The following is a 23215-nucleotide window of genomic DNA, read 5'->3' on the forward strand; positions in this document are numbered from 1 at the left end:
AACAAACTCCTCAGTAAAAATTGTGTTGCAGGTTTAGTAAGTCAAGTATTTAAAGATGAGAGCAACAGTCTCTCTGTCAAAAGCTTTCTTTATCTGTGGTTTGTGGAGGCCCCTAGTTAGTGGTACTTGATGGCAGTTGTCAGTAGACAAGTGACTTCCCTCAGCAAATTGCCGCTGTGAATGGCTGCTTATTTATATTCCAAAATGGATTTGGTTAAAGCCTGTGCTGACTTCTCCCTGGAAGTGGTTTCCCTGGAGTACAGCAGTGGTATGTTGTTTTGAGATGTAGACAACTGTTGCTGAGCTTCATTTCAGAAGAAAAGTTGTTTAAGTCTTCTGTGGGGTTAGTTAAGGTAAAGTTGAAGTATTCAACTGATTCTGTTTCTCTTTGGCAAACTGAAGCATGGTGGTAGCTGACTCTCATGTAGTAGCATAGTACCTTTGAGGAGGGAAGCTGGAGAGTTGTAGAGCTGTAAGGCAAAAAGTGGAACTGTTCCATTTTTCATGTTATTTTATTAATACTTATCAGTGTTATCCCCTCAACAGCGGGCCTCACATGTTTTTTGTCACTGCAGGTGTTTGTCTTTTTGATTCTGGGGGGTAAAATTAATTGGTATGCTGAAAGTTTTTGCTAATACAATTGAGAACATGGTGTCTGTATTTACTTTTTCTAAGAACTTAAGAAGATTATAATTATCCCCCCTCCCAGTGGCTATGCATCAAGGAAAACAACTTGAAAGGCAGCATGTTCTGCATCAGGAGCTGCCTATTTTATATCTAGTTTTGTATTTCAGGGAGTTTTATCTTGGTCATCATGTCTAGTGGTGGCTACTTTGTTATTGCACAAAGGACTAAATGACAAATTTATTTTTGTCTGAGTTCTTTAAGAGGCATATAGACAAACTTTATATTTCAGTGGACTCGCATAATACAGAACATGGGTATATAATATGCTCCTCCTGGCTTTGAGAGCCATAAATGTTTAACAATATTTGCTTATATTTAAGCCATAGCTTAGGAGGAATCATAGGTATTGTGTGCAAATAATGATGTGGGAGAAATGTACTATATGCACATATGAGTTACGTGAGTTACTGTGAGAAAAATGAGGATAATAGTACAGGGTTTGTGACCCTGTAACTGTCGTTATCAGCTGCGTTGCCTTACGAATAGGAAATGCTATGTAGCTTATCCATCAGCGGGAGGGCAGCTGGCCTAGTACACGGCCTAGTTGTGGTTTACGGCTTTGTTTTGCTGCTGCATGCTCACACGCAAACAACTTTGAACCTTTATGACTTTTGTATCTGTAATAATCCTCGCAGGAATGACTATGGGCTGGAGAAGAAGTGTTGCAATGTTTGAAGGTTTCAGGATTCAGCGTTATTCTTATCCAGTCTCACTCCAAATCCCAGTGAACTTCAGTAACCGATGCTAGCCAGACTGACTCAACTAGGGTTGCTTATGCCTTTTTTTTATTGATTAAAATAGCAGTTCTTCTTTATAGTATTTAGTTCACTTATCCTCAGTGTTTGACAGTTAATTCTTGAAATGTCTGTGTACTGCCATATACCTCTGTCTCTTCTAAGACTTGTGTTTTCCTTCCTTCTCTCCCTGCCCCCAAATCTGTTATAATTCCTAATTCCCTCTGACATGAACACCTCCCAGGAAGAATGACAGAATACAGTCTCAGATAGCAAGTGTCCAATACCATTGCTGGAGGATATCGGAAAGGAATAAGTCCCCTCAAGCTACTTGAACAACAGTGTCTGCTCTTGATGTGGCTTTGGTTTTGAGGGATTTTTGTGTTTACCCCTGGTTTTAGATAGTGATTTCTGTTTGCATGCAAAAATGGAAGAAGAACAAATATTATTTTAAAAAATAAACTTTTGAAGTTGAGTTTGAGGTTCTCTGAAATGTCTAAATATTTGGTCTGATACAATGGCCTAGTGCTCAGAAGCTGTTATCGCAGGCTTTGGGTTTGTTTGTTTGTTACATGGGTATTCTTGCCATTGTCAGTGTGAACAACGTGAATTGTTTTTTGCAGTTAGTGATGACAGACAAAGCTGAGCTGCATAAAGTGTGCACAGATCTCCTCACAGGAGTACCTTTCTTCTGCCATTCTAGCTGCTGCTTTGGCAGGTGGTCTGTACAAGTGAACTGTACTTTTCAGTGCTGGGGCCGGCTTTCAGCAGAGTCTGTAGCGGAAGACCTGGGACTATTGACCTGCACACTTTAGTGGTGCTGCTGATCACTTTAGAGTTAGTGTGGTGACTTATTTCCTTCTTTCTCCCGGTTTTTTTCAGAAAATGGGAGAAGATTTTTGGCTTGAACCTTTTTCTCTCTGCTTTTTTCCTTGGGTTTTTAACTGAAGTTACATAAGATCATGATAATAAAAACAAGCTTTGAGTGTTTTGTTGTCTAACTATTGGAAGACTGCTTCAGACCTAAATAACTGATACTTGGGAGTACTTTTAATTTTTAGATTGTATGTTAGACCAATTTTGTCAGTGGCTGTTGCCAACATTGCTTTTCAGCTTTGTAATGTTTATTTCACTCTCTTCCATGTATTTCTAGAGAGTAACAGTATTACTCTGCTAAACCAGACTCTCTCTTGTTTGTGTGAGATGTTTCCTGTTCACCTGGTCATCCTAAAATCCCTTTGTTTCCTTTTTACATATATGAATTAATCCTTTCAGCATGCGTTGACCAGACTTGTATGAAGTATATCAGAGCAAGTTCCAGTGGGACTTTATAGAGGTCTTTTAGTGCTCTGGTGGAGATACCTTGCCAGTAAACCACAGAATACTGTTTTCTTTCTCCTCAGTCCTCTCAAGGTTTCTCTGCTTTATCTTTATAAGCTGCAACTTATGACACAAAATATTACTACTCAACTATGTTAAATGGGAGGAGAAGCTATAAGTTAAATACAGCATTGATAAGTATCACTGTTGCCGATGGTTGTTGGGCCTGCCATAGTTGGGGTCACTGTGGGATTCATGTTAGTCATACTTGTGCAGAAGGTGTTCAGGGAGCTCAAAGACACCTCTAGCAGTGTGTGAATAAGCAAAGGAGAAGAGTGGAAAGAAAAACCAGGTACTGTTTTTAGAGGGAAGAATGTGCTGAAAAGATCCTTGTGAGAATATGAGTAAGACCTGCTCTGCGGTGTTCAACCCTGCTTGTTTAGCCTTTCACAGAAGACTTACTGCTGTTTATCTTCCACTACTTGTTTTTTGTACTAGTCTCAAAGACAACAGTTGTGGGGGTTTTGCCAGCCATTTTTAGTTACATTTATTTGTTTGGAGTGACTGAATATAATGTTGGATATGTTTATAAAATAACAGCTGGGTAGACTGGTGAAAACTACAAATACAGATAGTTTGTTGTACTTGGTCCAAAAGATAAGGGTCTTGTAATTCAGTGTGGGAGCCTGTTAAAAAAAGAATAAAAGAAGCATAATTAATTAAAAAAAAAAAAAGTGGAGTATCTATACTAGAAGGCTTGAGAATGTTCTGATAAAACCAGCTCTTGGGAATTCACATTTGAAGTTGATATTGCAAAGACTGAATTTACTTTTCCAGTGATGTTGTCCAGTTTGCAAAATAATGAAGCATCTTCTTTTGTAAACCCCATGTCCTAAATGGGACTTGGAGTTACCAGTACACCTGAGCAAGGACTGATTTTCTGTAGAGAACCTAGCATGAAAGATAGGTTGAAGTGTTCCTAGGCATTTTCATCTGTATTGCATGAGAATAGTCCTTATCCACACCGCTTCTGTTCTTGTGCTAAATCAGAAAGAACTGTTAGAGTTGCGTCTGTGGCAGCTGAATGGTTTGACAGTGATAAGAACTTTTATGATCTTAAATTGAACTAATCTGCCAGTAATACTGGTCACGTTAAAAAAGATTGCTGTAAGCAAAAATGGTAAGATTTCTACCTCTGTAGACATCATCCCAAAAAGTTATCAAAAAAGCTGAAGAATTACTGTGTTGTGCGCTGCGATTGCTGCCTGGCCTCTGTATTCCCTGGGGCAGGATGACAAGTAGTAGCTGGTCCACTGATGGCTGGTGCTGTTGCAGTAGCTCAGAGCTCCTGGATACCCACCTCGTCTCAGAAAGAGAAAGAAGCTGGGAGTGAGTGCTCTTGATCTCAGGAGGAGCAGCAGTAAGGGTAGATCTCCCCGACCCCTTCACTTGGATATAACACACCCGTTTCTTTGGTTCCTATAAACACAGAGATCATGGAGGTCCTGTCCGTTCCCTCTGTTCCTCCAGTTTGGACCTGATATCTGCCTCCTCATTTTAACCTACTTGGTAGTGAATGTTGCATATAAAAGTAGGAGTCAGAGTTGATACATGTGCGGTGTGTGTATATATATATATATGTGTATATATATAGATATAGATATATGTATATATATTTACATTTACGTGTACCTACCTGCAGAATTAGCAGGTGAATAACTATACAATAGCTGGTACAGGTCAGAAGTGGTGGATAACAAGTGTGAGAACAGGAAGTTAGGTATATACAAGCACAAAATAAATAGAAGAAGCTTTTGGGGCATAAATCTGAATGTTTTTACCACTATACACATTTCTTTGATTAACACTTTTGTATGCCTTTGGACCTTATGCTGGGGAAAAATGAGCCTGATTTAAAAACATTTAAAGACACTTCTTTTCCTGTACATTGTGATCAGCCTTTGATATTTTAATCTGTTATTCAGAATAAGTAGTCAGGTAGGCACACATTATACTTGTATTTTTTGGTGTGAGGGAGTATATTGTGTGCAACTGACCTGATCCAATTTGAAGCCAAACCTTGTATGCCCTGGGAGGAAATCTAAAGGTACTGCATAGTGTGTTCCGTGTTATGCTGTAGTGCAAGTTGTTATTCTCTTGGCTTACATTTTTAAATTAATAATAAATAGTTCTGTTTTCAAGTATTTCCTATTCTCTATAGTTTTATAGTAGCTTTTATTGTATGTTCCCTTAAAACCATATCTAGTAGATAAAACTATGGCATATAACTATATAGTTTAAATGCATGCAATCTTCATGTGACTCTAGTTAGAATGGTGCAGATGTTCTATGTTTAAGGATTATGTTAGTGACAGAAGTCCTCAAAAGATATTTTGAGTTCAGCAGATGGCTATTTGAAAACTGGTATGCCTTTGTTATGAGAAGAGTAGGATGCATAGGAGAGACAGAGTATCAATAGGGCTTTTATAATGCTTTGTGCCTAGAAACAAGAGGAATATTTCAAACGCATTTCTGTTGATTTTATTATCATGCTGGAGAATGCAGACTGGCCTCATTTGGGCTTCTGTTAAAGTGAAACAGAAACTTCATGTCTCAGCCGTGTAAATACAGACTCTGAACTCTTCAGGTTGAATGCTGCTTAAGAAAAAAAGAATGGGTAGAGATGGTCTGCAAGCACAAGAGAGTCCTCATTCTGATTGTTGTATTTCAAAAGCAATTAGCCTTTTATAGATAGTATTTGTATCAGATTTCCAGAGGCCAGAAAATATTGCACTGGACTAGGATATATTAATTTAGGCATATTTTTATGCAACTGTGTGAGTAGACAAGAAATCTGCTAACTTATATTGGTCAGCATATTTGAAGAACTGCTAGCATTTTATATATAGGACCTGAATTTAACCTCTATTGCTGTTGCTTTGAGGGAAGGGAGTGGGGAAAGCAGCTCCTTACTTTGGTTCAAGGGAGTAAACTGAGGTTTTTTTAATGTGTGTGTTTGCTTTTGTTTTTAATTTAAATCCGTATAGACTTTGGTACTGATGTGCATAAAGTTCATGTTGTTTCCTCCTAATGGTATGTATTAAGTAAAGAAAAATTCTATTGCCACATATTTTTCTTGGTACAGACACAGTAGTAAAACTAGTCAGTGATTTAATAGTTTTTGGCACTTTTAAAGAACTATATTTTTAGCTTGGAAGAAAAGTAGTACATGAGCTGTTCATTTTTCATTCAGTAGTTCTAGGTGTTTGAATCCTGCTAGATGTTGATCTCCCAAAGCTTATTGAATTGAAAAGGACTGTTGGTTTTGGTTTGAGATTCTTTCAAAAGTAGGAAATCGCCAAAAGCAGTTTGAAAGTGTGGTATAAGCTTCCCGTTCTTTGGATTTAGTTATTTAGTTTCATGTTTACATGCTGATTTTTAGTTCATTCTGTGCTTGCAATTTATTTTTTTACATTTTCCCTGTTGTTGCTGTAGTGGTGGTGGTGCAGAAATCAGAATTTGAGGCTTCTTGCCTGCACTGCACACTCATGGAAATTCTCACTTTTCCTGTTGCTGAAACTGTGTTCATGTTGATCTGGTGAATGATGGTGTTCAGATCAGTGGCTGCGAGAGCTTTAGTAGGTGCCGCTGCAGCTGCTGTCGATGCACTGTCCTGTTTATCAGTGCAGGCAGCACTGTGTAGTGTGTCTGAGGAAGAACATGGTTGTTGCTGTTGGTTATAGTCTACCATTTCCTCCACCCAGTGCATATGAAATAAGAAGGAACAAGTGGTGGTAAATTTCTAGGTGACATAAGATTAGGCAAGCTCAAGTCTTATTACTTCCTTTTGAAATATTTGTGTCTAATATTTAAAAATTTGTGCTGGTACAGACTTAGTTTTAGCTGTTTTCCTGGTGGAAACAACATTGTTTGAGTTAATCCTAATATATGGGTTGCAGACACCCTCTGACACTAACAGAACTATAATTTCTTGGTCACCTGCAGATCAGACACTGTTATTTTTGGAGTTTCTTAAAAACCAGCACAGAAATCTTTTATTTTGGATACCAAGTCCCAACTTATAGTTGATATAATAGAAAATAACTAAGGTCCCATTTTTGGGGCCCAAAAGAAAATAATTGGTTATGTACTACAGTTGGGGAAATGTGCCTTTAAATCAACAATCAGAAAAAAGCAGGGGTAAAGGTGGGAGACAGAGGACATGAGCACCAAGGGAAGGTGTAACAGAACAAGTGTCGTATCACTCTGTTTCTGAAAGCAGTGGTTTTCTTGGGCTCTGGCACTAGTAAAGGCAATTTTTATTAAGAGGCTAATGTGAGAGTCTTGAAAGATCTTATGCCTAAATGGAAATATCCACTGTGCTCTGGTAAAAACACAGTTTGAGTTTGGGCATATTTCTAGCAGTCTGAAATGAGATTCCAAAGAGTAAAAAGTTATAATAAAAATTTAAATAATAGGCAGGTTTTGTGGCACTGGCCCAATGGACAGGATTTGTGATTCGTGTACTTTTCTTATTTTTTTGTACTAAGGAAAGGAGTATGCAATATATATATTTTAAAATTTGAGTTATGTGGACAAGTTATTACATATTTGGTACCAAGCACTCATCTGAAGTTTCTTACAAAATCCCTTTCAACTACAAATGGGGATTTTATAGGAGTCTTTTCAATTGAACTTTGTCAGTTCGTAAATGGAGAGCTATTTCTAATTCTTATGAAGAGAAAGTGTTGAACCAGTATAACAAATGCAGTTCTCAGGTGCAGATGTTTGGTTATATTCCAGAGTTTTGATATGACCGAGATACTCATCCTTTTCTTCTTTTCCTGTGATTCCCCTTAGGTGATCTTGATCTGCCTCCTGAGCATTGTCTCATTTCTGTTATGTTATGCAGAAGTTGAACCTACCTCAATGTCTTGCTGATAGTCTATGTATCTTCCAGTTATAATATCTTTGGTGAATGAAGTTGTTCTCCCCACCACCCTAAGCCCCCCAGATACTTGCTTTTTGCATTGGAGTCCCTGCTTCTCTCCGGTTTATGATTTTTGTCCTTCCCTGTAGTTAACTGATCAGCAGGCACCCAGTCTCAGTGGTTGTGTGAATCCTGGAATGGAAAAAAGGCTGGGTTTCCCTAAGGAGATGGTTGGTGAAATTGGGAAAGTACTGCATGACAACCACGTTCTTGACAGTGTTTAATAACACTCAATTCATCATGTAACTGTTTTTAGTTTGTGGTGTTGAATATGTTGTTATATTATGTGGTTGTTATATATTTGTTAAATTATTAATAAAACTTTTGCAAGGAGCAAGAGAACCAAATGGTTACTGAAAATCTTCTGTTAAGACAAAGTGTGCCAAGCTATAGTAAAGAAATGGGGCAGATTTGGACATTGGCAATCTGGAAAGCATTCCCCCGTTTTATTCGTAAAGAATCTAGTCTCATGGGGTAGTTAGCTCAGAAATGCCTTCTGTAATATTCAAGTGCTCTGAAAGTTGGTTTTCTGGTGTGTTTTTTGTGTGTGTGTGTGTGTGTGTGTTTTTTTGTTTTTTTGTTTTTTTTGTAATTTCTGGTACGATCACTAATATTACTTATTTGGGAGGAAAGCGAACAGTAAGCTTGGTACAGTGTAGCTGTGCAGACTGTTGCTGAAGATAAGGTTGGGATGATGGAGCAATTGGTCAGCCCCTGAAAATCTCTCAGCCTGCTGGTAGCATCTCCCAGTGCTGTAGTGGAAAATATGCTTGATTGGTTTGTCCCAAGAAAGTCTTATATATGGTCAATATGTTGTACAATAAATGTGAGTTATAGTTATCATGTGTTTTTTTCCTTCCACCCCCTGCATGAGGGGTGGTGTAAGTCGTGAACCTTGGGCTGCAGCCTGGCTTTACCTTGCCCTGTGGCCTGATAATGTTTCTTCACTGTATGGACTCTTTCCACACCTGCCATCACTTTGGGGAGGGAGCGAGGGGGACAGTGACAGAGAACCAGAGCTCACAGGGGATATCGTGTTATTTATGTTAGCAGTGCCTGTGGCAGAGTGTTATTTAGCCGAGCTAAAGTCTAGGTCAGCCACATATTCGAGTGGCCATCGTGCCATTCTGTAAACATTTGCCTCTAAACTGGCTTATTAGCAATTTTTTTGTTGTGATTTTAAAAATAATGCCTCAAAACCAAATATAATTATAACTCTGCCTTTATTCTACCTTTGTAAAAGCAAGCATAGTATACTGAAGGTAAAGCTGAATTCAATCTTGCATGGTAGCCAACATTATAGCAGCTACTCTGTGAACATAATATATCAACTTAAAAATGAGATAAAAGTTCTCTTTTAAACACCCTCTTGCCCCCAAAAAGAAAAAAAAAAGTTCACCTAATAAAAGTTACATGTGCTGTTATTGGACAGGTTTGAGGTTGGCTGGACTTTTAGCTGTGTTTTCCAATTCAGGATGTTACAGGAGTTCTGAATTTTTTTTAGATATGAAAGCTTATGCAGCAGTGTCCTTTGAATTACTGTTCTAAGCCTTGTGATAGCTAACCTCTTGTACTTTGGACTTTATTACATAGTTTTGTCATGTTCTGCTTCTTAGCTTTTCATGAATCTACTGTAGGGATGAACCCCAAATGCTAAACCTCTTTCTGTGTGATACTTTTGACTTCACATCTGATATAGTTACATTTTAACTCTTAAGTTGTAAGCTGCAGTTAGGAAATGAAGCCAATGAACTTCCTTCCAGCAATATGGTGTCGTTACTGTGAACTTCGTTCACCTCTGTGGGAGACTTTCAACCTTACTGCTATCTTTACTGATACCTTTCTTTCCTTTAGTCAGGCTTAATCTGATCAGATTGATTCTATAGGGCACCTTAGGTTGTATTAAAATACAACTGTAGTTGTACTTGAAGTTCTGGGCAGCAGCTGCAATTTGAAGTTCATTGTTGCTCAGTATTGCTTGAATACCTCCAATGAGTTTTCCTGTGCCTTCCACCCTTTGGGGTGGTCTTTTTAAACACTCTGCCTGCTGAACTGAAACATCAGTATGTTGTCTGAAACCTTGGACAGCCCAGTTGGTTTTCAGCTTAACTTTACTTCCTCCATTAAGCAGCTGGGCAATTGGGTGGTGTGTTGGGGCAGGGTGGAATCTGGTGTTGTGAAGAATGAAGATGAGTGAGAAGCACAGACTGGTTTTGCCCCAGACAGTGAGAAGGGGGCAGCCTTGAAGCAGAACAGACTCATGTCTGTGAATATATATTTCGCTTGAGAAAGTGAGATAAAATGTCAGCAGGCAAGTTGAAAGGTCATACATTTCTGCTGCATAGAAAAGTGTTTTCTTGCACTGATTGTGTACAGAGGAAAAAGTGATGCTGATTTGATGCACTCTACTGTCAAATGCACAAGCTACAGAAAGCAGTTGATGTTTTGATTAGAGAGTTGCAATTTAGCAGGTAAAATTCAGAGTTAGAATTTTGTGTCATTAAATGCTTCCCTTTATAACTGGTCAAGAGTTTGACTTTTTTTTGCCTTTTCAAGGAATTACATAGCATGTTCCCAAATTATATATAAACATCAGCTTGCTTTCTATTTCCAAAGGCTTATCTAGTTTTCCTCATTGTCTCTAAGTCCCACTTTTAAACTTTCTTTTACATCTTAAAATATTCAGAATGTGTGTTTTTTACCTTTAGATTGCACTTCTTATGTGGGTCTCTTTTGTATTTTTGGGAACACTAATTAAGAAGTAGAACAAACTGTACATAAAAGAAATGGTGACTGAATGAATGGTTCACACATCCCTAAAGGAAACTAGTACATTCATGATGCATCAGAGCACTGATAAAGTCACGTTGGGTGTACAGGTCTTTTTATGTACTTGCATTTTTTAAGGCTATGGCTTAAAAAAAACCCAGCCAACCAAACAAACAAATGAAAAAATGAAACAAAACAAAAACACAAACAAACAAACAAACAAAAGAAGACCCAAACGAACCAAACCACAAAACAACAGCAAAAAATCAAACCCAAACCCATCACCACTGAAAACAAACAAACCCCCAGCTTTTTGTCTCTCCATATGCAGTAGGTGATCAGGAATGCTGGCTTGCTGCTGCATGTTGAGACTTGAGTTGTTAAAAGCAGTTAAAGTGCTTCATCTGCCTTCAGGGTAAAATTAAAAATGCTAAAGTGCTTTTAATGTAGTTTGGCAGTATAGAAGAACAAAAACAAACTCTGCCACTTAAGCATGTTATGACAAGTGTGCAAGTTGCATACAAATTTCTGTTGTGAAGGAATCTCCAGAAGTTCTCAAGGCTTTGTTACAGCCAACACAGCTGAAGGACTGTTTGTTTCTTTTTCTGACCACATCCTCCCACTAACCAAGCAGGGGGAGAAAAATCAACAAAAATCAGAAAAGAAATAAAAGGACTAATACAAAAAATATGATTCAGAATAACTTGCATTTGGAAACGATTGTATATATGATTAATAAAGTAGGTTCATAACTAAAGTACAACTAAAACTCTCCACAAAGAATGGATGTGCCTAAAATATGCTGAGTGTGGGAATCTAGATTTTATTCCAATGTCAATTTTAATTTTTCAGGGCAAAAAAAGTCATTAGGAATCATTAGCTTCTGAGCAGAACAAAAATTCTGAAGATAAATGTAACAGATTTTTATTGGTTATGACCCTTCAGTGACAAAGATCAGAATTCTAAATCTTTTGGCAAATGTTGACTTTCCCATTGAGTGTCTAAGGTTTGACTGTGCTTTTTCTCATTTTCTTTTCAGCGTTTTATATTTTGTTTATCTGTACTGTGTTTGGAGACCCTTTTCCAATATTTGGCTACATACCAGTCGACTCGTAGCTGTTTACATCTTTGTCTACTCCTCACATCTCTTAAGCACACATTGGACTCGGGAGAAAATGTCTTGATGGATCCATCCTAAGTGCGATATGCTAACAGCTCTCCTTGGTGGTTAACTATGGCTTCTAAGTGGTAAGACCTTTTTCACAATTTTGTCATAAATAAATTTTCATGCATCTATTTTTTTTCCTTTTTGGTTTGGTCTTTGTTGTGTATGTTATACTGTTAACACTTTGAACTACTACTACTTCAGATATCAATTATCTGGATAGAAGGGTGTCTGTACTGTGTTAAACAAGGACGTTTTGTTTAACATAGTAACTGATCATGGCCAAAAGTGAATGTCTAAGGAAGAGGTTAAGAACAGGACAAGCAGGCTCCCATTTTCCAGTGACCTGCACTTCGGGGACTTCCTAAGCCAGATGTGGTTGCTGTACAATCAGTAGTTCTCTGAAGTAATTCCTGTATGCTCATTAATTTTCTTAAGTTGTCTTTCACCAACTTCTGTGCTCATTGCAAATCAGACTTCTTGGTGCTAACAGAGTCCTCTTTATTGTGCGCAGTCAGGTGTCTGAGCTCTGTCCTCTTGTGGATGAAGCCAGGTAATGCAGCTAATTAGTAAAGACCGCCACAATTCCTTACTTAAATGCTCTTTACTGCTCTTCATGTAAGGATTTTGTCAGTAGTAAGTAGATCTGTGCTGCTGTCAAGCACAGGGTAGTCGTTATGGGTAAAGTACTTCTGTGCTGAAATGTTATCTAACTAATCCAACATCTAAAATGTCCTTCAGAAATAATGCAAGGTACTGCCACCCTGTAGTCAAGTAGCAAAACTGACAGACTGTGCTTCCTTTTGGCCTTTGAGAACAGAGTGCGCAATGGCACGACAGGAGGAAAATATTGAAGTGCTGTTGCTTCTGTGCTATTTGCTATGTGGACTTCTGTATTCAAGGTGTTCTGTGTTTATTATATATCCTATAATATTACTTTACAGAATGTAGTAGGATATTATATGTACTATTATTCTAATTATCCTGAAGAATTTGAATATTATACAATAATATTTTTACCGTAGCTCTTGCTTTTCTTTGTTTTATTATCCAATGTATTATTTATAGGAGAAGTATACAGTACAACAGAATGTGAATGGATTCTAGCATTGGATCTTCTCCAGTGTATCATATCCCCGTTATTTGCCTCTGTCACTGGCTTTCGTTCCTAGTTATATTACATTTTGTGCTATAATTATTGTGTTCATGATGTACATATTCTTTCTCTCAAGAGATAATAAATTTGTTGCTGGAGAAATTTACCTTGAACATCCTTATTTTTCTGCTGTCTGAGGAAGGCAAATACAGTTTTTAGCATTAGAGTAGGAACTCCAATCTTCAAACGAAACAAAAAAAAATAAACGCAGGTGGTTTCGGGACATTAGTATAATTTTTGCTGTAAGTAGTTCTCTTGTGGGTGCTTATCATGCTTTAGGCAGCTCTGGTTTTACCTCACTTTAAAAGGTTTATTTATTATACATGTTCTATGTGTTTATATAGAAAATGTGCTCTAGCGACAAACAAAGCATTCAGAGTTGAATTGTGTAGCTTATCCTTATTGGAAGCAAGGCTGTTCAGTGCTGATCTAGCTCTTGGAATACTTCTCAGTAATTGTTGTACTTTCTGTAGCTATTGCTACATGTTTAAAAGGCAATCAGGCAGTAGGTTTAAAAAAATAACCCTAGCATTGGGTCCTTAGATTTTGTATCTGTTGTCCATCTTCAGTATTAAAAACCCATTGTGTTGTGTGTAGGCAAAAACTTGTTGGGTTTTTTTTTTTTTTCACTTCAGTAAGTAAAAGGTAAAGACAAGTAATCTCTCAGGGTATATTTTCCTGTCAGAGTGTGCAGAGAGAGTCTTATCTGAAGTGCTTTCCTTACATGTGAGAAGGAAAAACAATATATAGCTTGAAAAATGCACCACCTGCCATTTTTCTTGTGTTCCTAATTTACTCCCTGAAATCAGACCTGGTTGTTCAGTGCTTTATCCAGTCAGGTCTCAAAAAGATCTCATGGTGAAGACTACATGATCTCTCTGAAAAATTATCTGGAGCATCAATTGTCCTGAAAAGCCTATTCCTGTCTGTAAATGCAATTACTAAACAGTATTTGGAGCAATTCATGTATTCAGTGGAGCAATGTTCATGCATTTCAAGTGTTTTCACAGGTGTAACACTTAAGTTTGGTTGAGGTTTTATTCCAGTGAAAATAAGAAAATAAAGGACCATCAAGAGGAGGAAAGTTTGATGTGCTTGTTGTTTGTACATAGTGGTTTTGTGTTGTTTTGGTTTTTTGGTCTTTCTTTCCTTAAATAATGATTTAGGATTAAAGCAGTACTCGGTACTCACGACCCTGCTCAGCTGTTTATTACCTGTCTCTAATTGTAAGATGGATATTGGGGAAATAGATGGAAACATTTTTTTAATTACAAAATTACTATTAAGATGTGTCTTTTATGTAGTTCAATGGGCTTCACCAACTTTTAATAGGGTTTTTCTGTGGGCTTCCCCTGCCCATCCCACGCTACTTTTGAACATTAGTTCTCACTCTGCTGCCCAGCCAGAGGTGTGTTTCTGCTGAAGAGCTTTGTAGAACCTGCTTACTTGCAGTGACGAATGACTTGCAGAATGCCCCACACTTGATGATGCCTCATGTTGTTCAAATAATGCAGAACATCTGGGATGCATCTACAAGAAAACAGAAGATGAAAATGCCAATAGGGACACAGAAGAACTGCTTAATTTGTGAAGTTGCAAAGCTCTGTGCGTGTCAGACCAGGAAAAAAAGCCAACTGTTCAACCTGTCTTGTAGGATTTCTCTTTTCCAAGATACTGGTGTGTTTGTCATTATTGGTTTTTGTGTGTTTTGTTGTGTGTGTTTGTTTTGCTTGTGTGTACTGCTCCAGTCTAGAAGGTCAGAGGATTTTTTTTGTAGCAATGTTCAACATAAATAAAATTCCTTTTTTTAACCTTTTGTGAAGCTTTTTCTTTTTGAACTTCCTGTCATGGAGAACAGCTATATATCTTTATCACAAATGCTAGTTTTTTAGTACGATTTCTTTATGACAATATATTTGTTTTAACGTAATTTACTTGTATATTGAATATAATAGGACACTATCAGTGGTGTTCTTTAATGCCTGGAATGAAATACAATTGGCCTTCAAAGGGGCTTGAACTGTTGTGGATTTCTTTTAGAAGTCTGCTTAGAATACTGCATCAGCAAGAAGGTAGTGAAGAAGGAAACTCTTGCCTACTAACCAATTTTGATCTTGATTAACTTTTTGATCTTAGAACTCTGAAATTTATTTATATACAGCTGTCTGTAGGCATGTGCATCTTAATATCTTGGTTTTAACACATTTTGATTAGACAACTATTTTATTACTGGTTGTAGAGATGCTGCTGTTTCCCATGTGTAGCCAGCAGCTGTTTGCTTGAAAGGAATTATCTTGGAGAGGTGCTTGATTTAAAAGAAACAGCAACTTCTTTATCAAGATGTGGAGTAACTCCACAAGTTACTCTACAGTAAGACCTCTGTGTTTTATTTTAAATCTTTGATATATAATAGAACGGAAACCAGAAGTCTTTAGGGAACTGAAAAATGTCTCTCCCTTGGCTACTAGCTAGTGAAAACACTGTGTGTCTTTATACAAAACAAGTACTTTAAAGATTGGGAGACAATGGTAGGTATGTTTTCAAAGGTTTGGGTGTAAAGCACAAGTGATGCAGCTGTTTCTGGTATCTCCTACATAGCTGCAGAGCTTTCCTGTGGAAACTCTGGGTGTTCCCCTCCCTTGTGCTTCTGTCCAGCCTGGTGTAACACCTCCTGCCTCACTTGGCCCAGGGCACTTCACACCTACAGCTGATGAAGTTCTCATCTCTGCTGTCCTCCTTAGCTCCTCAGTAAGTGTCTCTGGCTCAGAAATGGCTTATGGAGTGCAGGAAGTCTCACTTCTGCTGCAGACAATGCAGTAACAGCAGTCCCTGATCCTTTTATTTGAGGCATTACCTCACAGGATGTAAAGATTCAGGCTAAAAAGTACAGAAGAGTCAGGAAGGAATAACAGTGCTGTGCAAGGAAAGAGGCCCTCTCTAAGTTCTACTTAGCTAATATTCTTAATTTTAACCGTATCTTATTGGGTTTTCTGTGTGAATGATGAAAGGTAATCCTTAAGTGAACAAAATGAGAGTCTTGACACCTATGTGTATTTCCAGTTGTAGGTAGTCTGCTGGCTTGAAACAATCATACTGTAAGATGATCTCTGTGTGTTTTAAAATGTGTGTTACCTTCTCTTTAGATATTTTTTTAATCTCTGTTTAATGCATGTTAACTTGAAAAGAATGGATGTTTTTGAAAATTAGTTAGTAAGAAATGGAAAGCAGTAAAGTTTGTTTTGTGGTATCCTCCTTAAGGAGAATGTAATTCCAGCCTTTGAAACTTCTTGGAAAAATAATCCTCCTGTCTTTCACTATGACAATTAGAAATCTGTTATTAATCTATTTAAAAAGCCACAAGTGAGAAAAGGACGCAGATCTTCTTTTTCTATTCTAATCAGATTACTGGAGCATTGAATTTTGTTTAAATAAAGGAATCCCCACCTTCCTGGGTGATCATTTTCAGCTGTGTCCTTAAATTTCAATGGTGGTCTCTTTCTGCTCTTCAAAGGCAGGTTTTTTCTTGTTACTCTTGATAGGAGCAGGCTTAACCTCTCCTTCAGATATTGCGTAATTCTGCAATTCTCTTCCAAATCAGGAATTTTTCCTTAAATTCTTTCACAGTACATGCTAATCTCACATATGTTTCTTCTGATATTAGAATAATCTTTTTTAATCTGGTGGTAGGTGTTAGTTAAATGTACATTATCACTATTTTGTCTCAATCTGTATTTTTCAAGTTGTCATTCATGATGTGCTTGTTCTATAGATCTGTTTTGATTTGTGATACTCAGTAAGATTTAATCGTCAATGTGCTATTTGAGCTTTTTGGTTGCCCCGAGGTCACTGTCAGGATGCCTGAGCAGCAGAGCCTGTGTGAAGGAGCGGTACCTTTGCTCTGATTGCTCTCTGTAGTTTCATAAACTTTACTGTAATAATATTATTAATTTTAGTGAGCAAATCTGCATGGGCGTACATAAATGGTTCTGCGTTTTTTTTGATGGCTCAACAATTTGTTGATTTAGGTTCTTCATCTTTCCCACGTATTTGTTTATTTAGTGACTTTGATTTACTGAGAATTATTTATTCTAGCAGTGCATTTAGCAACTACCTTTTCTTATTTGCTGATAGTCCAACATTTCTAGGTTTTAAAATTATTTTCTTCCTCACTTAGTAGAAAAATTTTTGGACCTCATCTAGTACTTAACTTAGGCAGACCACTGTTTCATCTCAAGTATATTGTAGCTTTTCAAATAGGAAGAGCAAATGGGATTTCATTCAACATCTTACACTGCAAGTTAGTATTTCCTCTCCTGTGCTCAAAGCCCTGAAACCCAAACCTTGCCAAACAAACTTAACTTATATCTACTCTCTTTCCTTTCTAGAACTTAAAGTGTGAATTCCCTGCCTCTTTTCACAGAATCACAGAATGTTAGGGATTGGAAGGGACTTCAAAAGATCCTGTAGTCCAGTCCCTTTGCTGGAGCAGGAATACTTAGATGAGGCTACACAGGAATGTGTCCAGGCGGGTTTTGAATGTCTCCAGAATAGGAGACTCCACAACCCCCCTGGGCAGCCTGTTCCAGTGCTCTGTCACCCTCATGGAGAAGAAGTTTCTTCTCAAATTTAAGTGGAACCTCTTTTGTTCCAGTTTGAACCCATTGCCCCTTGTCTTACCATTGGTTGTCACCAAGAAGAGCCTGGCTCCATCCTCGTGACACTCACCCTTTATATATTTGTAAACTTCAATGAGATCAGCCCTCAGTCTCCTCCAAACTAAAGAGACCCAGCTCCCTCAGCCTTTCCTCATAAGGGAGATGCTCCACTCCGTTGATCATCTCTGTTGCCCTGCGCTGGACTCTCTCCAGCAGCTCCCTGTCCTTCTTGAACTGAGGGGCCCAGAACTGGACACAGTATTCCAGGTGTGGTCCCACCAGGGCAGAGTAGAGGGGAAGGAGAACCTCTCGATCTACTAACCACCCCCCTTCTAATACACCCCAGGATGCCATTGGCCTTCCTGGCCACAAGGGCACAGTGCTGGCTCATGGTCATCCTGTTGTCCACCAGGATCCCCAGGTCCCTTTCCCCTACACTGCTCTCTAATAGGTCATTCCCCAACTTATACTAGAACCTGGGGTTGTTCCTGCCCAGATGTAAGACTCTACACTTTCCCTTGTTATATTTCATTAAACTTTTCTCTGCCCAACTCTCCAGCCTGTCCAGGTCCCGCTGGATGGCAGCACAGCCTTCTGGCGTGTCAGCCACTCCTCCCAGTTTGATGTCATCAGCAAACTTGCTGATAGTACACTCTGTTCCCTCGTCCAAGTCGTTGATGAATATATTTAATAATACTGGCCCCAGTACTGACCCTTGAGGCACTCCACTAGATACAGGCCTCCAACTGGACTCCGCCCCATTGACCACAACTCTCTGGCTTCTTCCCTTCAGCCAGTTTGCAGTCCACCTCACTACCCAATCGTCCAGACCACACTTCCTCAGTTTATCTGTGAGGATGCTGTGAGAGACTGTGTCAAATGCTTTACTGACGTCAAGGTAGACCACATCCACTGCTTTTCTTTTTAGAAATGAATATAGTCACTTAAAACATGTAAGTTCTGCTACATGTGAATGTCTATAGCATTGAAAGGATAGCTCTGTTTTCTGTTAAACTTTAATGGCAGTTAACAAATGTTTCCGTACTGCAGCTGCAATACTGAGCTTTCCATGGGCCCACATGGAGCTCCACTGGGAGCATCCTCTGCTGTTCCTGATGGGCTGTCTGGTGGTTGTTACTGGCTTGGTTGGGGTTGTTTCGGGGAGGTGGTGTTTCTTGTGATTTTGTTTGTGTGTGGTTGGTTGGTTTGTTTTTTTTTCCCTTCTCCTTAAGACGGGAGACAATTGAATGTTAATTAAAAAAAATGTAAACAATCTGTGTTTGTGTATGGAAAGACCGTTACTCTTTTTTAGGGTTACAAAATTTACAGTAAAGATTTGCTCTAAATTAGTAGGTGGTATTCATTTGATGTATGACTATGGTAAATCATGCTCAGATCATGTACTATCTGATAAGTAAGCTCCTTAAGTATCTTAATCTTCCACTGCCTTGAATTAAAATAATAATTATGTGTCCCTGATAGGTAAGAAAGGCATCTTGATATGAGCAGAAGTGAGTGTTTTCCTTTAGTACAGGTGCCAATCTTTCCTGGAAGCCATGAATGTTCAAGACTTCAGCCCAGAGTACCTAGTGCAACTACATTTATTGACAGATTGGACTGTTTTTCATTTAAACCAAATTACATAGTTCTGTCAGCAGCATTTGTACTTTCTGGTTATGTTCAGGTTATCAAGTGGAAGTACATTCAAGTTAAGTAAAAAGAAGTGGCAGACACGTCTATATTTTGCAGAAGAATTGGAGTGCTGTTGCTTTACACTGAAGGAAGTATTCTATTTAGGATTTAAAGAGGAAAACTACTATGATTTATCATCGAAAGCTTATGTATTTCCACTAGAAAAATATTGTAATGCTTTAGATAGATAATATTATTTCTGATTTTGTGATAGAAGATATGAGAAGGGAGAAGTTTTAAAGTTATTGTCCCAACATATCTGTGAGCAAACATACATGAAATCTAGTTTTTTTCTGGCAATATTCTGTTTAGAAAATAGATACATGAGTTTTAACTACCTATATCCTGTAGCTAAGAGTAACCTTCTGAAGTCCCACAGATAGCATCTCGGTATGAGAAATAATTTTTGTTCAGCAACTTAACTACCCTTGGTGCTGAACAAAGATATAACTTAAGAAAATGCAGGTTTTTTCTTCTATTACTAATTCCAATATTCACCTGTGAATCTTGATCTCTAATTATTCATCCTTTGGCACTGTGATTTTGTTACAAGAAAGAGATGGCAGTATGAAATTTTATATAGGAGTACTGTGTATCATGAGATGTAAAAATTCATTGCTCTTCAGCTAACGTAAATATTGTGATATAAATATATTTCACTGTAACACTGTACTTTATATAGCATTTCAGAGTTTTAGTGGTATGGTCTGTATAATATTGCACAGAGGATGTATGCCTAAAATCATAGAGACTTGGGCATGCAAGTGGACTTGTGAATTTACCCACTCAGTTTTCTTTACTAGGTTGAGTATTAATTTCTACTTTCTGTTGTGCAGTGTAAATAAACTTCCTGTGACCGTATTTCAAAAGCTGACCATTTTGCAAGGGAAGAACTAAAATAGATAAGAGTGGATGAATGCTCTGTAAACCAAGACAGAACCTGTATTTAATCTAGGTGTCCAGCATATTTTCATTGGTATTGAAAACTGAGCTTGTCCTGTGTGCTGTGGACTTGGCAAGCTCGCTTCTTGCTTTCTTTTTTTTTTCTTTTTTCTTTCATCTTTTCTTTTTTTCCTATTAAAAAAAAAAAAAAATAATAGAAGCTATGGAGAGAGTCACAATGAAAAAAGGGTAATAATAGTTTCCACAGTTCAGTAACATTTTAAACATACCTTCCTTGTATAAAATTTTAAGCAGTAAACTAAGATTAGGTCAGGCTTTATAAGGCAAGCAAGAAAAACTGGTCCTGTACGCACTTTTGAGATTGGAATGAAGGTTATTGTGAACAGTAGGTTCTTTCCCTGGCCATTTGACTTTAATGCTTTGGGCATGATTTTAGAAGTTGGCCATTTAAACACCTCCAGGAGTGGTGACTCCACCACTTCTCTGGGCAGCCTGTTCCAATGGCTGACAACCATTTCCATGAAGAGTTTTTTTCTAATATCCAATCTGAACATCCCCTGGTGCAACTTAAGGCCATTTCCTCTTGTCCTATCAGTTGCTACTTGGTAGAAGAGACGAACACCCTCCATGCTACAAGCTCCTTTCAGGTAGTCGTAGACAGTGATAAGGTCTCCCGTCAGCCTCCTTTTCTCCAGGATGAACAGCCCCAGTTGTCTCAGATGTTCCTCACAGGACTTGTGCTCCAGGCCCCTCACCAGCTTCATCATCTTCCTCTGCACTCTCTCTGATACCTTATAACTTACTGTCTATATTCTGGCCTTTCTATAGGCAAACCTACATTAATGGTTGGCAACTCTCTTCCTTGTATTTCTGTCAAGCACTTGAAAAGCTTTCGGTAAAGGTTTTCAGCTCTCAATTCCTCAGAGATCCAGTTTCACAGCAATGTTGCTATTGTTGGTCTCACTTACTGGCAGCTGTCCCACAGAAGCCTTGTTCCTGAAATGGTTTTTTTTTAGTGTCCTTTGCATAGAAATATCAACATCATGCTTTTTGTTGTTCTCTTTGATCCTTTTATAAGGTAGAAGATCTGGCCACTGGGATTGCGTAATTATGTTTTCTCTCGGTGTTCCTACTTGCATGGGAATGGGTATGACTCAGAGTAGGTACTGCTCTGAAATTTGCTTTGAAATGCAGGTTCTTTTTGAAGAAAGTCTATTGGTGAAAGAAATGAATAGGTTTGGAAGATGTTGTGTGATACATCAGTACTTGGAACAAGCAAGAGGTCAGCAAGAGGAAGCCCAGATCATTATGCTGACTGAGGAGTGTCAAAGCTGAAGGATAAGGCAATATCTTGGTCTTCTCCGGAACTCCTTATGAGTTCAGGAAAGCATTGCATTCTTGCATGCCACTTCAGGATAAGAACACTTATTACCTAATATATAAACAGTAAAAGTTTTTTGTTTTGTTTTGTTTTTTATTAAACAGGATAATACTACAGTCAGTGAACATAACAGCTGTGTTCTATGTTCAGCTTCCAATATGTTTTGCCAAGTATTTTATTTATTATTTATTTATTTCACTTCTACTAATGCTAAAATAATTTAAGCTTAGCTCTTAAAAAAAAAAAACCCAAGCACTCTGAAAACCCCCAACCTTTCAAAGAAAAAGTCCCTCAACTTGCTAAACCCACCCCCCAGTCCTCCATACAGAGTAAATACAGCTTAAGTGACTGACAGGAAATCAAAACTTCACCAAAAGCTGACAGTTGTTGGGTAGTTTCATTTCATTTCTCAGGAAACAAAGCTAGACTTTCGTTGAGAAAAGCATGTTTACATTAAAAAACCCAAACAACAACAAAACAAAACAAAAACAAGAAACCAAACAAACCCACTGTAGGAATATTAAATGGCTTAGCTATTATTTTGCATTAAAAATACTTTAAACCTACAAGTTTACACCAATACAGAAATGGTTTATTGTGAAATAATGGTCTTTATTTTTTTTTGCTGTTGAATTACATTAATTGAACTGGATCAAGAAAACCATTAATGCTAAGTAGCTTGTGAATTAACTGGTAAAATATAATTTTAGATTATATGAAGGGTGGCCTTTTATCTTAAATATATTTTTAAATTATGGAACTCTCTGACATGCAAAGTTAAATCCCTCAAATATGTCAGTTTCTTACAAGTAGTTAGTCCAGACTGCCAAAAGGTGAGATGACTCCACAGTCTGACAAACTGTTTTCTCCATATGCATACATTTTTGAGGTTATGTTATCTGTGTAGTTTCTGCATTTATATATATATATATATTTATGTAGCTAAGTTGCAGTTCTAAAGCAAAAAGTCTTGCCATTTTACAAAGCATGATGTATACAGAGAAAGAAATGGGGCTTGTCTTCCCTACCACTACAGTCTTCTGTGTGAAATTATGGCCTGCTAATTGGCTAGCAAGTAATAATGCAGCTGGCCAGAACCCAACACCTCTCATGTGTTTAATACAGGTGTGTCAATTTATACGTACAGGCTAGACTGCAGGTTCAGTGTTTAACTCTACTGTTTTATTCTGCTTTCAGTTATGTATGTCTGACTTTCATTTTTTTGGAGGAGAGGAACAGTTTGTTTTCATTGGGATAAGACAAATTCTTATAAATTAGACTTCTATTCTGAGATTAAAAAGGAGAAACTTCCTATATATTTTCCCTCTAAGTAAAATATGTGGGTGCTATCGTAGTGCCTCCATTTCCTTAGCAGTTTCACTCCCCTTTTGTCCTACCAAACGTGGTCATGTCTCTGAGAAGCCATGAGAAAGCCAAAGGTTCGGTGTGCCATCAGGAGCTGTGCTGCCCCACAGTATCACCAGGGCGGTGGGGTCCCGTGTGCCTGCAGGAGCTGTGCTGCCCCACAGTGTCACCAGGGCAGTGGGGTCCTGTGTGCCCGCAGGAGTTGTGCTGCCCCACAGTGTCACCAGGGCGGTGGGATGCCGTGTGCCCGCAGGAGCTGTGCTGCCCCACAGTGTCACCAGGGCGGTGGGGTCCCGTGTGCCCGCAGGAGCTGTGCTACCCCACAGTGTCACCAGGGCGGTGGGGTCCCGTGTGCCCGCAGGAGTTGTGCTGCCCCACAGTGTCACCAGGGCGGTGGG

At 38.4% G+C, this 23215-nt stretch overlaps 1 protein-coding gene across 2 annotated transcripts in view; it reads left to right on the top strand.

Moving 5' to 3' along the window:
* FRYL (FRY like transcription coactivator) overlaps nt 1-23215 on the top strand; it is a 170770-nt gene that overhangs the window by 7294 nt on the left and 140261 nt on the right. For both annotated transcript variants that reach the window (XM_080343143.1, XM_080343142.1), the window contains exon 2: nt 11540-11748. The gene's annotated coding sequence lies outside the window, so the exon portion shown is untranslated. The remainder of the gene's footprint in view (nt 1-11539; nt 11749-23215) is intronic.

This window comes from Nesoenas mayeri (genome assembly GCF_963082525.1).
Source record: "Nesoenas mayeri genome assembly, chromosome: 4".
Taxonomy (NCBI): Eukaryota; Metazoa; Chordata; class Aves; order Columbiformes; family Columbidae; genus Nesoenas; species Nesoenas mayeri.